Below are 13,588 nucleotides of genomic sequence, written 5' to 3'. Positions count from 1 at the left end.
AAAAACAAAACTCTTCCTCCTTCCTCCTCCCTGTTTCCTCCTTCTTCCTTTCCTTGCCCCTCCTCCTCCCCCTCTTGCATTTTGGCCTACACAGAAAAAATTTGGTTACATACAGAGGAAATTGAGCAAATAGTTAAATACATCAAGGATAATGAAAACCAGGTTTCTCCATGGAAAAAGAGTTACAAATATAGAAAAGGATAGGATAGGATAGGATAGGATAGGATAGGATAGAATAGAATAGAATAGAATAGAATAGAATGCTCAGAAACAAACCCACACACTTATGTAATATTGATAGATGACAGAGGGGACACATCAGTAGGGAAAGGAGTAACTGTTCATTAAATACAGCTGTAAAAAAAAATTGCAATCCATGTAGAAAAGGAAGAAATTGGATCCCTGCCTCACATTATAACCAAAAATCAATTCTACTGTATTAAGGGCATAAATATGAAAACAAAATTTTTATTTTTATTATTTTTTATTGAAGTATAGTTGATTTACAATATTATGTTAGTTTTAGGTGTACAGCACAGTGATTCAGGTTTGTTTTTTTTTTTTTTTTTTGCAGATTATATTCCATTATAGGCTATTACAAGGTAATGAATATAACTCCCTGTGCTCTACAGTAAATCCTTGTTGCTTATCTATTTTACGTATAGTTGTTTGTATCTATTAATCACAGATACAATCTGCTAATTCCAGAGGGGGAGGAGGGACAAATTAGGAGTATGGAATTAACAAAACCTTTATTTTTAAAAAGAAAACATTAAGTGGATTTTTTTTTTTTTTGCGGTACGTGGGCCTCTCACTGTTGTAGCCTCTCCTGTTGCGGAGCACAGGCTCTGGACGCGCAGGCTCAGTGGCCATGGCTCACAGGCCCAGCTGCTCCGCAGCATGTGGGATCTTCCCGGACCAGGGCACGAACCCGTGTCTCCTGCATCGGCAGGCGGACTCTCAACCACTGCGCCACCAGGGAAGCCCTAAGTGGATTTTTTTAAACCTTGAGGTAGGGAATGATTTCTAATCAGGACATAAAAAGCATTGACTATGAAAAAAAAAGATTTATCAATTTGACTGTTTAAAATTAAGAACTTATTAGTTATCAAAAGACCCCTTAAAGTATGTGAAATAAGTTACAAACTTGGAGCAAATATTCCCAGTACATGCAACTAACAAAGAATCAGCATCAAGAAAACCTCCTTTACAGCAATTAGAAAAGTACAAACAATTCATTGTAGGGGTCAGCACACTTTTTCATAAAGGATCAGATTGTAAATACTTTAGTCTTTGAGGACTATCTGGCCTCTGTCACAACTACTCAGCCATTATTTTTCAAAAGCAGCCATAGAAAATACATAACATAATTACTTTTTTTTTTTTTTGGTGTGATAAAAAAATTTAAGATTTACTCTCTCAGCAACTTTCAGGTTTATAATACAATATTGTTAACAGTCACCATTCAGTACATTAGATGAGGTGATAGAGATGATGTGAACTTACCCTACTGTAATAATTTTGCAATATATACATGTATCAAATTATCACATTGTACACCTTAAACTTACACAATGTTGTATATCAATTATATCGCAATGAAGCTGGAAAAAATGAATTGCAAATTAACAGTGCTCCAATAAAACTTTAATTACAAAATGAGGGGCCAGCCTCATGGCCTTAGTTTGCCAATCTTTCTCATAAGGATTGGGGTTGAAATTTGAGTTTGTATCATCTTTGCTACATGATAAAATACTCCAAAACTTGGTGGCTTAAAACAGTAAATATTATTTCTCATGATCCTGTGGATCAACTGGGCAGTTGTTCTGGTCTAGGCCAGCTTAGCAAATCTCTGTTATCAACTGGCAGGTTGGCTGGGACTGGAGGTTTTAGGCTGTATTATAGACTGAAGGTTTGTGCTCCCTCAGAATTCATATGTTGAAACCTAATCCCCAATGTGATGGTATTTGGGGGTGAGGTCTTTGAGAGGTGACTAGGTCTTGAGGGTAGACCCTCATGAATGGGATTAATGCCCTTCAAAAAGAAACCTCTTGAATGTGCACCTCAAAGCTCATCTGCTTAGCAAAGCCACAAAATACAAACCTCTCACTTTTTACCTATGTTTCCACCTAAAAACAAAAACAAAAAACCTACACCACACAGAACTCAGATTTGCTGAAAAATACTTTTCTAATCTCAGAAAAATCTCCGTGTGGCAGATGGCCTATATGCCTCTGTCATGTGGTCCATTTAGGAGCAGGGCTCAGAAGGGAGACTTCCTATTGGCTGCAGGTGGGAAACTGCGTGGACTCATGGAAAGTGAAAGCAGGACTTGGCTGCAGAGCCGGGGGTGGATATAGCTCTTCTCCTGACAGCCTGGGAATGGGAAGGTCATGTCGATTCATGGGAGCTTCAGGGTCAAGCCAACCAAGATTTAGGGACAACCCAAGAGGTTTCCAATCCCCTGGCATAATTTAGACACATTTGGGGAAGAGCACAAGTTCCCTACCCAAGATGACTTTTAAGACTTTCCAATGCAGACGGTATAAGCATTTCTTCAGGGTCCCCTGGAGGCAGCTCATTCATGAGGCATCACCTCTGGGGAGGGGCAGGGGGCTCCAGACAGTAAGCATATGGCACTTAAGACAAAGCAGATGGCACCAACTTTTAAAGATGACTCTTTACTACTTAACCAATGGCTTCACCTCTAAATTATATTTTTACAGATATGCACCTATGCAACTTAACGTGGCTCTTCTAAGCAGGTGAGGGCTTCCTCTTCAATGCTCTATAAAAATTATTTGTGGTCTATATAGTGAGTTTTTCCAGTAAATGTGGCTTAATATTTTAATTCTTAGAATGTGTCTTCTCGGGGCTTCCCTGGTAGCACAATGGTTAAGAGTCCGCCTGCCAACGCAGGGGACATGGGTTCGAGCCCTGGTCCGGGAAGATCCCACGTGCCATGGAGCAACTAAGCCCGTGTGCCACAACTACTGAGCCTGCGCTCTAGAGCCCATGAGCCACAACTACTGAGCCCACACGCTGCAGCTACTGAAGCCCGTGTGCCTGTGCTCCACCACCACAACGAGAAGCCCACACACTGCAAGGAAGAGTAGCCCCTGCTCGCCGCAACCAGAGAAAGCACGTGCGCAGCAACAAAGACCCAATGCAGCCAAAATAAACAAAATAAATAAATTTATAACAATAAAATAAAAGAATGTGTCTTCTCTATGTGATGCAACTAAATTCTGTTTTGTTTGTGGAATGACTAGCACAGGCCAACTCCCTCTCTTCACTTAACAACAGACCAATGAGCTGTTAATCAAGCTGTTATCTCCACGGAACTACTTGCTAAATGCACTGATTTCATAAGTATGTGGAATCCTTTTTCTTTTGAATCTGTATATCATATGTAAGACTGAATCTACTTAATAAACACTGAATAACAAAAAAAAAAAAAAAGAAAGGAAAAGAAACCTCTTTAGGGAAAAATCTCTCCTGAGTATCTCCTCTTCTCTCACAGCTACACTTCATTTGCCTTCACATCTAACACCAGATGTGTGGGGCTTTTCCCCACACCAAGCAATTCTGTGACACCAGCCTGGTGCCCTACAGTTTAATTCGATTCTAATACCATCTACCTGGAGTAAGCATCAGATCCTCTGTGTTAAAGGGCTCAGTCCCACAAAAGTGCCCCCTGCCCACCCCCAACTTCGTTTGGATGCTAAGCTCAAATTCAGGTTGTTACCTGTACTTCTGACAAAATGGCTGTAAATCGGAAGTTCCCACGACCCCCTCCTCAAGTTTGATTAATTTGCTAGAGTGGCTCACAGAACTCAGGAAAACAGCTTACTTACTATCGATACACTACTGGTTTACTACAAAGAATATTAAGGATGTGAATGAAGAGCCAGATGAAGAGATACATAGGGTGAAGGCCAGAAGCGTCCCAAGCACAGGAGTTTGTCTCCATAGAGTGTGGGGTACACTGCCCTCTGGGCATGTGGGTACATTCTTGTTCACCAACCTGGAAAATCTCTGAGCCTCGTCCTTTTAGATTTTTATGGAGGCTTTGTTACATAGGCATGATTGATTAAATCATTGATGATTGGGCTTCCCTGGTGGCACAGTGGTTGAGAGTCCACCTGCCGATGCAGGGGACACGGGTACGTGCCCCGGTCCAGGAAGATCCCACATGCCGTGGAGCGGCTGGGCCCGTGGGCCATGGCCGCTGAGCCTGCGCTCCGCAACGGGAGAGGCCACAACAGTGAGAGGCCCGCTTACAGCAAAAAAAGAAAAAAAAAAAAATCATTGATGATTGGTGATCGAACTCAATCTCCAGCCTCTCTCCCTTCCCTAGAGGTAGAGGGGTGGGAGGGGAGGCAGAAAGTTCCAATCCTCTAATGCTTTAATGGTTCCCTTGGCAACCGGCCCCCAACCTTAAGGGCTATCCAAAAGTGACCTCAATAACATAAATTCAGGTGTGGTTGAAAAGCATGCTCACATTACTTAGGAAATTTCAAGGGTCTTAGGAGCTCTGTGCCAGGAACAGGATGAAAATCAACTATATATTTGTTACAGATCACAAGACCACAAGAGAGCTCCCTTGTTCCTTCTACCACGTGAGGACATAGCCAGAAGACGGCCATCTATGAACCAGGCCCTCACCAGATGCTGAATCTGTTAGCACCTTGATCTTAGACTTCTCAGCCTTTAGGAACGTGAGAAATAAATGTCTGTTTGTTTATAAGCCACTCAGTCTCTGGTATTTCATTACAGCAGCCCAAACAGACTAAGACAGAGTGGTTCACTTACATGCCTGGTGCTTGGCAGAACAGTCAGGATAGGGGCCTCCTCTTGGCCCCTTGTCTTTTCTAGCATGTGTTTTCATCTTCCAGGATGCTGATCTGGATTTTGTCAGTGGTGGCAGAAAGACTCCTAGCAGTAAGAAAGGGCAAGCCCAAAGCATAAGCAGTTTTCAGGCCTCTGCTTGCATCACATTTCTTAATGTTCCTTTGACCAAAATAGGTCATATGGACAAGCCCCATTCAAGAGGTAGAGAAACAGACTCTATCATCTCTTGACAGAAGGATGAGCAAAGTCACATGGCAAAGGGGAATGCAATCTGGAATGGGAGGAATTTGCAGCCATTTTACAATCTACCTAACTGTAAACATTTAAACAACATGATATAAATGCATATTCTAGGTAGTCAGTGACTGCAAATACATAAATTACTAACTTCTCATGTTAGACTTCTCTGTTTTTTTTATTCCTAAAGGAAAGCTTTTCCACCAATAACAAGTTTATAGAACAATCCATGATTTTGCTTTCACAAGCTCTCTTATGCCAATCTCTTATGCAAATGGGTCAACTGAGACATTTCTATAAACTATTTATATCAATGATTACCAAGAGAACAAGCATTCCCTCCCCTTGAACCTCGCTTAGAGAGACTTACCAGACTTGAGGTGAAAACACTCAAATAAACCACACAATTCTATAGCTAGAAAATGAAAAATATGTATAACTAATTTTTATAATACAAACTACAGAATGTATCACATTTATAAAATGGAGGCATGGTTTTTAAATTTGAGAAACACCAACCTGATACTAAAGAGGTTCCAATTTCCAAGTATACCCTGAGCTCTGTAGAGGCCATTTCTCTTCAAAAGAGACCCTGTGGTTACAGGGTCCAGAGAGAGAGCATCCCTGGAACAGCCACAGGAATATTCTTCTCCTGGCTGAATCCACCCCCTGGCTGGTTGGCAGTTGGCAACCTGACAAGTGTTTTACATTCAAAAGGTCAACCTCTGAGTGAATCTGCCCAGAGCCTCTGGTGAAGAGGGCCTTGCCAATCACGCCTGGATGCCCAGGCCTGGCGTCTGTCCCTTGCCCCTGCCATTCTGACAGCTGTGGAAGAAGGGACCCAGGCTCCCAGCTTGGGCTGTCACTAAGTGATGGCAGCCCTTTTGCTGAAGGTCGAACTCTAATTCTCACTCCAGGGAGCCTTCCTTCTCTCTTTCTCTCTTTCAGCCTGTCCATCTTAATAATTGTTTGCGTTTTTCTGCTGCTTTATAGTCTTCAAAACATTTTCCCTTTCACACTCTCATTTGATCCTCCCCATAGGAAGAGGGTGTCAGAGAAATCATGAATTTCCCTTTTGTAAGAACAAACAGAGAGACTAGGCAATTGAGTGTTAGAAGAACGTACAACGTAGCAGTTAAGAACAAAGGCTCCGGAGTTAGATTCCTGCCAGTCTCCTTCCATGTAACCTCGGGCAAACTGCATAATCTCTCTCTCCCTCTCTCTCTCCCCCTTGGTTTCCCTGTATATAAAGTAGAGATATTAACCTTTCCTATTTCATAAGGTTTTTGCAAGAACGAAGTATAAGAAGAAATGTCTGGCATAAAACAATATAGCAATAAACCATACGGATATGTTTATTATTTGTACTGCTTCTGTTGTTATCACATGGCTAGATTACAGCAAAGCAAGGACTAGAATGCACATCCATGGGCCTGAAAGCCACACTATCTACATCCACCTTTCAATAAAGTGAGTGGGGGTTCTGGCTGTTCTGCTTTCCCACATGAGAAGCAAATTATCCCATGAAGGAGTAGGCTAGAGGACGTTATCTTCTTAAAAGAAAACCTTTTCTTCCAGCTTGCTAAAACTTCAGAAAGGAGCCTGAGGGCCCTGAACTCTTATAGTTACCTCCAAAAAACAGGTATTATAAAAAACTGGGTTAATCTCAGAATACTGTTAGCCTTTCCCTCCACAACCTATTATTCTAATCCAGGAAAGTCAGTATGTCCAGGAATATCAGCTCTACTGACAATCAAAGTTCTTGCTTTTAGCCAGGAGTTTCAAATCCTTCCCCAACCAACCTTTCATCAAATTTGCCCCAAAATCACCAAATTTTAATTGTTCGAGTTCCTTTTCCTCCTTCATCCCTGGGTAATTATCAATAAATGTGTTAGTGAGAGGTTATAAAATCATAAACAGGAAGAAGAAGGTGACCAGTAACCCGGCTACTAACCCCTGAATAATCCACAGTTGACTTTGCCCACCATAAAGAAGATTAGAAATGTGTAGTTACAGGATGCAGAAACAAACCAATGTAAGCTTAGAAGCAGAAAAGAATTGAATTTCGAATTTAATAGTGACAACATAGAAAAAAATCAAATGGGAGAGAAAATGAAAAGAATAGAGTCGGAATTCCCAGGAAATACATTAAACCATAGCTTTGAAAGACAAAGAAAATAGAAAGAGAGAGAAAAATAACGCAGAAATCTACCTTCATTGCACTGTGTCTGACCAAAGAACATTATAATGAATCTCCCACTACCATTAAATTAAACACAAATTGCCTTTGTTTCTAATTAACGTCGGCCTAAGCCAACGTGATGTGTGAAAGTCTTCTTTTTTAATGCCTCTGCCATGCCACAGAAATATATTACAACCAGAATGAAAGATTATGGATGCTTTCCAATAGCTTCCTCTAAAATATAGGCCAAACCTTATAGAAGGTATATGTGAGAGTCATTTGAATTCCAAATGCATTTAAAAGGACCAGCTCTATTACAGTGCATAGCAAATGAATCCATAATGAGGAGATATTCCAGACCAATTGTTTCCAAATTATGCTTTAGATTATCTTCATTTCTCTTTTGAAAATATGCCTTGTTATTTTTAGCATGGCATAAGAAACCCTTGAATTTTCTGGCATCAAATGACATCTCCAGTTTCTGTGCTCTCCCTTATTCCTTTACATACCGGCTTGGCCACATCGGACTTAGACCCTTGTCATTCCCAGTAAATTCCTATCACCCTTCAAAGCCCAACTCAGATTTCACCTGCTCTCTGAAGCTTTTGCCAGTACTCCCAGGTGGAGTTAGAAATCCCTCCTGGGTGTTCCCACCACCTTATATCCATGCAACATTTGTTCTACAGGTGGCCTTCAGCAAGAATCTTCTCTTTCAGTGTCTGAACTCACCAGGTTATAGGTATAGGCACAGTGACTGCATAGATGGATTGTGTTAACAATGAAGTAACAGAAATCTATAGAAGCTAGCTTAAATTTAAAAGGGTGGGGAGATGGGGAGCATATTAAAAGCCTACATGGGAAGCTCATGGAATCCAAGCCAAGACTCAGGAAGAGACAGATATAAGAAATGGAAAGCCATCTGGAATCCAAAGGTCACTCTCTCCCACATTTCATCACCCATTCGTCCCTACATCTGCTTTGCTCTTTAATCACTAAGACTGACTTTACTGTTAACAGCCTACACAACAAAAGGGCAGGTTGGTGGTGAAGGGACTCAGTTCCACCACAGTTTTTGTACCTATAGGGCAAGAGTCCAGCCACATAAAAAGAATCCCTTGTTGTCTCCGCTTTGGTCCCAATTCCAAATTCCAGGGGAGGAATCAGATTGCCTGACTTGAATCAGGTGTCCACAGTGACCCATCTTGCTAAGTTTAGATGGTCAGGGCTACGTGGTTCAAATTCAACTAGTGGGGGCACTGCAAAGGAAGCAAAAGAGAAGGAAGAATCATTGTGAGCTAAGAGACAGCCCAAAAGGTGACACCTATACAGACATTCTGTTGACTAGAGCGGAGGGAGGGAAAGAAGGAAGAAGGGAGGGAAGGAGGGGGGAGAAATCCAAATACATTTGGAGGGCTTCCTCATGGTGATAAGAGTGAAACTAGAAGATTAGGAACTTAGTGTCTTACTGGGGATGCTCATGAAATCCAGTGGTAGTGACATCATCATTGTACATATGCATGTGTTGAGTATCTACAGGTAAGTAGCCACTGATATAGACACTTACCTTCAAAGAACGTGTATGTCAATCAATAGCAGGGATCTGAAGCTCAGGAAAAATAAAAAATAAGCAGAGTTCACTGAAGAACCCCAAACCAAAAAACCATGTATCTGTCAGTGGCATCTGCTCCAAATAACCTAAAAGTCTGTGGTCTGCATGTTTAGTAAGCATTAAAACCTCTGGGAGGCAGAAGAGAAACCCACATCTATTCACACTAAAGTGTAAATGTGTGCTTACAGCAGACAATTAACTGCCCTTTGGACATCACACAGTCAATAATATTAAAGCCGTGGTATAGGGTCAAGGTTTCCCAAAGTATGGTTCACACTGGAATCTTAGCCAAGAAATCTGCATACTTAACAAGCTTGTGAGAAACTTCTCATGCACAGCACCACTATGAACTACTGGGGTAAGCAGCCTCTAAAATGACCCCCGGAAATCTCCAAGCTACACCGTTTTTGTAGGCCCCTCCCACACTGTACCAGGTTTGGTCTGTATGACTAATAGCATATAGCAGAAGTGACAGTATGCCACTTCCAATATTAGGTTATAAAAGGATCGCAGTTCATGCCTTGATATTCTCTCGCCTGAACCCGCCCCCTCTCCTTCTCACTTTGCTTCTCCCCGTCCTTCTCCCTTTCCCTATCCTGCTGTCTATCTTTTCTTAGATCACTCATACTGGGGGAAACCATATGATGAGCAGCCTTATGGAGAGAACTCTGTGGCAAGAAACTGAAGCCTCCTGCCAAGAGCCACATGAGTGAGCTTAGAAGTGGATACTCCAGCGCCTTCAGAAACTGCAACATCATAAGAGACTGAAATCAGAACCACTCAGCTCAGCCATTCCTAGATCCCTGACCCTCAGAAATCATGGGATAATAAATGTTCATTGTTTTATTTTTTTATTTTTATTTTTGTTTTTTTGTTTTTTTTCCGGTATGCGGGCCTCTCACTGTTGTGGCCTCCCCCGTTGCGGAGCGCAGGCTCCGGACGCGCAGGCTCAGCGGCCATGGCTCACGGGCCCAGCCGCTCCGCGGCACATGGGATCCTCCCAGACCGGGGCACGAACCCGTATCCCCTGCATCGGCAGGCGGACTCCCAACCACTTGCGCCACCAGGGAGGCCCCTATTTTTATTTTTGGCCGCACCGCGAAGCTTGTGGGATCTTAGTTCTCCAACCAGGGGTTGAACCCGGCCACGGCAGTGAAAGCACCGAGAACTAACCACTGGACCACCAGGGAATTCCCAAATGTTCATTGTTTTAACCTGCTATGTTTTGAGATAATTTGTTACATAGCAATAAATTACAGATAGCTAGTCTACAAAGACGGCCCCCTCCTATCCCTGATAACTTCTTCTCATAACAAGAGATGGAATTTATTTCTCCTCCATTTAAATCTGGTCTGGCCCTGTGATTGGCTTGAGTATAGAAGGCTGCAGAAGTGACATTCTGCAACTTCTGAGCCCAATTCTTAAGAGAACTAGCAGCTTCTACTTTCTACTGCTTGGAACCCAGACACATGCTATGAGCAGCCAAAGCCACATGGAAAGGATATATGGAGGAGAAGTGAGGTGCTCTGTTTGGTATCCCCAGCTCAGCTCCCAGCCAACACTGACTGTGCGCCAGGTGAGTGAGCCATCTTGGATGTCCCACCCAATTGAGCCCTCCAGATGACCGCAGCCTCTCCCAACACCATGTGAAGCAAAACTGCCCAGTCAACCCAAAGAATCGGGAAAAATAATAAATGGTTGCTGTTATTTTAAGTCACTAATTTTAGGGGTAGTTTCTATGTAGCAGTAGAAACCAAAATACACTGTCTTAGGCTAATGAATTTATTCATTAATGATTGGATTCTGAGCATCAGTCTATAAGTGAAGTATAGATATCTATCCAAAGAACCTTTCTGGGCAAAGAACTTATGCATGTAAGATAGTCCTACACCTTGCATCTCCTTTGGATCCACCATGATGCTGGGTATCTACTAGAGGCTCACATAGGCTTTTTGACATTGGCTCCCCCAGTTTCTTTCCTGTTTCTAATAACATCATGAAGAACTAACACTTCCTGAGCTCTAATAGGTGACAGGCACCACCCTAAATAGTTTACTTCTCTTAACTTACTAAAGTATTGGGTTGGCCAAAAAGTTTGTTCAGGTTTTTCCATAATATCTTACAGAAAAACCTGAAGGAACTTTTTGGTGAAACCAATATTACAACAACACTAAGAGATAGGTCCTGGTATCTCCATTCTCCATATGGGGAAAGTGGGCCTGGAAAGGTAAAGGACTTGCCCAAGCTCACCCACAGCTGATAATTGATGGAGCCTGGAGAGTCCAACTTGGCATCCATACTCTTAACCACTACTCTACACTATCCTCAGTCCTATGAGGTAGATGCTGCTATTACCATTTTAAAGACAGGGAGCCTGAGGCTTAGGGAGTCCCTGGCACAAAGTTCACACAGTTAATAAAGAGAAGAGCTACAAGGAAAACTTCCTCTAATACCAAAATCCTATTCTTCACCCCCACATTTGAAGAATGTGCAGATTGTAGCAGGGTCTAGTCCAGTCATGTATTCTCAGCTCTTCTAGGCTCTACCTTATCAGGTATTTTAACAACAAGGGTCAGTGAATCATGCAACCGTGATGTAAACTCAGCAGCTCCTTAATCTTCCCTGCCTCCCTTTTGGAGATCATCATAACTTAGAAATATTCCCTTGAGTTCTTTAAATACTCTGCAAACAGCTGGCCCATTTTCAGGAACTCAGAACACACACACCATATTTAGAGTTCAGAGAGGGGAAAAAAAAAACCCTCACAGATCTGCAAGAGACAAGTATTTCTTCTGTAACTCCTCTCATCCTGAAAACCCTTTTGCTCTCTCCTAGTTTTAACTGTGAACCTCACCCCCATCCAGGAAATGTACTTTTCACCTCCATGCCCTACAAACAATGAAGAAAAAAAAGAAACCAACATTTCCCACACACTATTTCATTTGATTCTCATGAGTTTCTTTTAACAGCAAAAGGTATTTCACATATGTAGCATGATAATTTATTGAGAATTTACTGTAGAATGATAATCTACTGAGATATTTTTCTGTGTCTATTTCTTCTTATCTATCAGGAAGGAATGAATGGTATTTACTCCTTCCCAGAAGGCCTTTCTTCCAGGGCTAGAAAGGAAAGCTGTCTAAAAGGGATGGGGGTGGGAGGACCCTAATTACAACCCAAATCATATTTGTCAGTTCTGAAGGCTCTACCCAGGGTCAGGCCTCCAGGAGAGACAGACTTTTTCTAGTAGGGCTGTAAATACTCAGCCAGTTGGCCAGAGGGGATTTGGGCAAAACATTCTAGGGGTAACTAGCTTGCAACCAATTAGGTTGTTCCAGAGTGAAGAGGAGTAGTCACTTGATGTTTTGGTGCATTGAGGGTAATCTGAGGTGAGATTCCTCAGGCCTGTGGCTGGGGGATGAGGAAGAACTGGCCCTCCTCACACTCACGGTCTCTGAGGCACTGGTCTGAGTCCCCAGTGCTGTGACCTTGGGAACCTCAGCCACAGTCCCATAGTAGGGCTTGGCACCATGGTGACCACTTTGAATTGAGGGCCAGAAACCTTCGCCTTTTTCCTGGACTGTATAAGCCATGAATCTCCAACCAGGCTAGGAAAGGGAGCCGCTGCTAGTCTGCCTAGTCAACCGTGACAAGTGGGGGCCTGAGCGAGGCTTAATATTTTTAGGATATGTAAAAACACGGCATTGCTTGCGCCCCACTTCATGAAACAAATATACTTCCCACAACACATTTCCTATCAGCACACAAGGAAAATAAATTTACTTTAATCTCAATTTCTTTAACATTAACCTTTTCCTCTCTTTCCTCCCCTTGGTTCTCTGATATCGTTCGTGTTGCACAGGCTGCAATACTTGAGGCAAGTCAATTCTTGTTTCTTTTACACATTTGCTTGTTTCATCCCCTCTGGTCCTCCAGAAAATCATTTCCATTATATAGCATTTTTCCTTTATCAGACCATTTACAGAATGTCAACTAGCTTCTGAGCACTGATTGGCAAACTAAGACCCACAGGTCAAATCCTGCCCACAGCCTGTGTTTGTAAATAAAGTTTCATTGGGATACAGCCACTCCCATTCAATCATGTATTATCTGTGGCTGTTTTTGCACCTTATCAGCACATTTGAGTCTTTGCAATAGGGACTCTCAAAGCCTAGAATGTTTACTACTTGGTCTCATTCAGAAAAAGTTTGCCAACCCTCGGTCTAGCAGAAGAAAAATACATGTTGTACTGCATATTACTAACCAGTACTCTATCCATCTTTGGGTGATGCTTTAAATAGAGGTCAATGCAAAGTGTTCTGGGGAGCACCATTAGATTTTAAATGGCCCCATATACATGGTTTATAGCTGCCATCTATATGAAGTTGAGGCTTCATATTGCAAATAATAAACTATTTAAGCTATATTTACTCAAAAAGAATTTTGGGGGACTTCCCTGGTGGTGCAGTGGTTAAGAATCCGCCTGCCAATACAGGGGACACAGGTTCGATCCCTGGTCCGGGAAGATCGCACATGCCGTGGAGCAACTAAGCCCGTGCGCCACAACTACTGAGCCTGCGCTCTAGAGCCCGCGAGCCACAACTACTGAGCCCTTGCACCACAACTACTGAAGCCCGCGTGCCTGGAACCTGTGCTCCACAACGAGAGAAGCCACCACAATGAGAAGCCTGTGCACCACAATGAAG

The sequence above is a fragment of the Mesoplodon densirostris genome, chromosome 3 (genome assembly GCF_025265405.1).
Source record: "Mesoplodon densirostris isolate mMesDen1 chromosome 3, mMesDen1 primary haplotype, whole genome shotgun sequence".
In the NCBI taxonomy this organism is placed as follows: domain Eukaryota; kingdom Metazoa; phylum Chordata; class Mammalia; order Artiodactyla; family Ziphiidae; genus Mesoplodon; species Mesoplodon densirostris.
The sequence above is the reverse complement of the archived record's forward strand: the minus strand, read 5'-3'. Positions refer to the sequence as shown.